Consider the following 4393-nt stretch of genomic DNA (forward strand, 5'->3'; position numbering starts at 1 on the left):
AGTAAGGGAGGAAGACAAGATCACCCAAAAGCAAACTCCAAAGCTCCAATTGCAACAAGGAATCACAAAATCAAAGTTCACACAAACCCTAGAAATTGGGGTTTTTTTGAGAAAAAAACTGAAATGATTGGTTTTGAAGTGAGGGAGGAAGATGAATTTGGGAATGTGAGTGATTGAGAGGGAAATGTGTGAGTGGGATTGACTAGGAAATGGAATTTGAGGAGTTGGAGTAGAGAGAAAAGTGGAGAGATGGTGAAGAAATGAAAAATGAAAGTAAGAAATGAAAAAGAAAGGGCGTGTTTCCTGATAAGCTCGATCGCAGAACCGGGTTGCCCGACCCGTGCGATCGCACGGCGCGAGCTCGATCGCACAGAAGACGAGCGCGATCGCACGAACCTGCTGGGAGCTACTGACTCAAATTTTCGGTTTTGCGCGACCGCACGAATCAGCTGTGCGATCGCACAGAACTAGAATAATGCCTTTTGGCCTTGCTCGACTAATGCACCCCATCTCATCATATTTATTTATTGAAAAAAGAAAAAATAAAAATATGAAAACAAAAATTTAAGAACAAAAAACAAATTAGGACAAGAGTTAGACAACCGGGTTGCCTCCCGGGTAGCGCTCGTTTAACGCCATTAGCTTGACGGACCCCCCCAAAAGGTCAAGGGGGGTCAAACACAACCAACCTAGGGTCAACACTAGTCAACATGCACTTCTTTGCCCCGCACAAAGATCTTACCGACATCACCATTCAAGAGGCGGAAACCAAATAATCCACCAACATGCCCCTCCTCGGGATTCGATAGACTCTTGGCTTTCTTGGACTGCTTGGCTTTCTTAGCCGATCCATGATACACTTTGGAAGGTTTAGCTCCATTATCATCATCAACATGCATTTCAAATATCTCAGGGATGGTTACAACATCATCAAACTCATTCCCAAGCGCCTTTGGGACTCCATGGACATTCTTGTCATCAAGAGAGGACCTAGCAAGCTCATTAGCACACTTAGAAACATGAAAATTGTTAGAAGAATTAGCACAAGAGTGATTGTTCACAACACAAGCAAGAGTGTCAATTTTCATGAAACTTTTCATTTTAGAGCAACATTGATCATCAATAGCAAGCTTGAAGCTAGCTTTGGCACCTCCCGCCTTCAAGGTGATTAGTCCCCCTTGCACATCGATAAGAGCACCCGCGGTGGCCAAGAATGGCCTCCCCAAGATAATGGGAGTATGGGCATCCTCATCGATGTCCAGGACAACGAAGTCAACATGAAAAGTAAGCTTGCCAACCACGAGGGGAACATCCTCAATCCTACCCAATGGAAACATAACCGATCGATCGGCTAGTTGCAATGACATAGCGGTAGGAGAGAGATCACGAAGATTGAGCCTCTCATAGATCTTATATGGCAAGATGCTCGGTCTCCTTTGGTTCACACCCTCTCTTGCCACTAAGAATATCTCTCATGAATCTAGAGTAGTGGGGAATTTGTTTGAGTGCCTCGGTAAAAGATAACGACACATAGAGTTTGCTAATGGTTTCCCAAAATTTGTGAAATTGGTCATCAAGCTTTTTACCAGCAAATCCTTGAGGGTAGGGGGGAGTAGGAGTTGGGAGAGGGGGAAGAGTAGTCTCCTTTGACTTATCACCACAACTCATGTCATCGACATGAGACTTCCCTTCCTCAACATCACGGTCCAAAGACTCATTTCCCTTAGAACTCTCCCCCCTAGAGCAAGGAGCTTCAACATGCGTAGCACCATCATCCAAAGTCTTCCCACTCCTTATCACAATTGCATACATTTGTTTAGGAGGTTGACCTTGGGGTGGGAGACTTGTGTGCACTTGTTGCTCCTTGATGGTGCTAGCAAGTTGTGCTAGTTGGGTCTCAATCATTTTCAGATGAGTATTGGATTTTTTGAATCCATCCTCAAATTCAACGTTCTTCTTGGCTTGCGCCCCCACAAACGACTCCATGAGAGCCTCAAGATTTGACTTGAGAGGCGGGAGAGGTGGAGGTACAATGCCATAACCACTAAGGTTTGCTTGATATTGGTTGCCAAAGGTCCTCGGTCCATTGAATCCGGGAGGTGGAAAATGAAATGCACCATAAAGACCTCCCGAGTTCAAAGGATAACCCCCACTTGAGGCACCCCTAAATTTCCCATAAGAATAGTTATAACCCCCTCCACCTTGATGGTTGGGATTATAACTCCCTTGGTTGTATTGGCCTTGATTGCCAAAACCTTGAGATTGACCATAGGGCGCTTGGCTTTGATAGCCTTGTGCTCTATAGCCACCTCGATTTTGGCTATCATACCCACTTCCTTGGCCATAGCCTTGGTGGGGACCATACACGGAGGGCCCTCTAGGTTGCCTAGCAAAATTAGGATTGTTAGGGTTATCATTCCTAGACCTCTCATTTATGGAATTAGCATACTCTACATCAAACTCACCTTCATACGAAGGGCCATAATCCACAAATGACAAGTTATGAACTAAGGGGCATGCATCGGGGGAATGACTATAGTCTTGGCAATTTTCGCAAAAGAAGGTGCCCGGAGGCATTGAGCCATAAGAACTAACCTTGCCCTTCCCCTTAGAGAGAAGAGTGGCCGAGGGAGGAGGGATTGTAGACGGTGATGGCGATTGGCTTGGTGTGTTTTCGAGCTTCTCCAAGCGTGAGGTAAGCTTCTTTATCATCCGTGCTTGCTCTATGGCGTACACCGAACCCTTACCATCTTCACTCCTACCTTTCCCATCATAATTCCTTGTGTCTACATGCCAAGATTGGTAGTTTTGAACTACATCCTCAATGATTTCCTCTATTTGATCCTCAGTTTTATTCATGATGGGGCCTCCCGCGCCCGCATCAAGACTTGTCTTCGAACTTGGACTCAACCCCAAGTAAAATGTTTGGAGCAACAACCATTTAGGAATCCCATGGTGAGGGCATTCCCTTTGGTACTCCTTAAAACGATCCCAAGCTTCGAAGAGTGACTCATCTCGCTTTTGCTCAAAGGATTGAATCTTGTGGCGACACTCCGCCGTCTTCCCATGCGAATAGAACTTGTTTAAGAATGCACTTGTCACTTCGGTCCAAGTGCGAAGTGAGTTGGGCTTGATCTCCTTGTCAAGCCAATCACTTGCTCGCCCAAGTAGAGAGAACCGAAACAATGTCAACCTCACATAATCCGATGTGACACCATTGTGCTTGATTGTGTCACAATAGTGCTCGAACTGTTTGAGATGTTCGTGAGGTGATTCATTACTCTTCCCACAAAAGGGGTGGCTTTGCACCAAATTGATCAAGGCGGGCTTGATCTCAAAGTTGTTGGAACCCGTTGTTGGGGCTTGAATACCACATGTAGCTTCGAATGCCCCCGGTATTCCCAAGTTCTTAACCGGGAGCGCCATGTTCTCAAAAACTTTCTCACTCTCTTGTTGTTCCTCACCAACACTCAACGATGCGAATCTGTTATTGCTTGATGAGCTAGACCGTACACGCCTTTGTCTCCTAAGTGTCCTCTCCAATTCGAGGTCAAGAGGATGGAGGGTCCTTTGACGAGCGCGCCCCCTAACAAGCATACAAACTCAAGAAAAACCGTGAGCAATGCCAAGGAAAAAGAAAGCTAAGCGAAATTGCAATGTTTTTGTATTTTCTAATGATGAACTAGTCTCAACTTAAACTCAAAAACAACAACCGTTCCCCAGCAACGGCGCCATTTTGATAAGCATATTTACCGTCGTTGATAGAAAACAACCTATGCAAACAATATTTATAAAACCACTCAACTACCGGCTAGCGGTAAGCAAAGGGATCGTCCCAAAGAAACGGTGGTTATTGAGTTTGAAAGTCAATCTAGTTCGAACAAGGATTTGGTTTTGAATTGTCACTTTTAATAATCTAAAACTAAGAATTATGCAAAAATTGAATCAAGAAAGGGAAACGTTAGGGAGTCGGGGATAGGCTATGGAAACCGGGGGAAATGAATTCAACTATCTAGCAATGGTGATCATGCAACGAAATGGTGATTAGGCAAATGGCATCTAAAGACGAACCCACCACCTCTCGGATAGGGAACGCTAAGCGTCTAATCCACGGAAGAGCTTTCGCCTAATCCTAGATTAAACTAACTAGCATATAATAGGCACCGCCATTTGATCACACAAGATAGGCCCACAATCTCTCGCCAAACCTATCCTATGGTTCCACGTGAACCCAATCGAATAGCATTTGCAACTACCACTCAACTAGCATGGATATCCTATCATCAAATCATATTTAATCACATGAATCAACCAACAATCAATCAACAATTTCCTCTAATTAAGCCCCTAGATTCTCCCCTTTCCCTAACCTAATTCTACTCACTAATCATTC

The 4393-nt window shown here is 44.7% G+C and overlaps 1 pseudogene; it reads left to right on the plus strand.

The window, feature by feature from the left end:
• The first annotated feature begins 2947 nt into the window (after positions 1 to 2947).
• On the plus strand, positions 2948 to 3048 carry LOC130460289 (uncharacterized; annotated as a pseudogene).
• Positions 3049 to 4393: the final 1345 nt, after the last annotated feature.

This window comes from Spinacia oleracea, chromosome 4 (genome assembly GCF_020520425.1).
Source record: "Spinacia oleracea cultivar Varoflay chromosome 4, BTI_SOV_V1, whole genome shotgun sequence".
Classification (NCBI taxonomy): domain Eukaryota; kingdom Viridiplantae; phylum Streptophyta; class Magnoliopsida; order Caryophyllales; family Amaranthaceae; genus Spinacia; species Spinacia oleracea.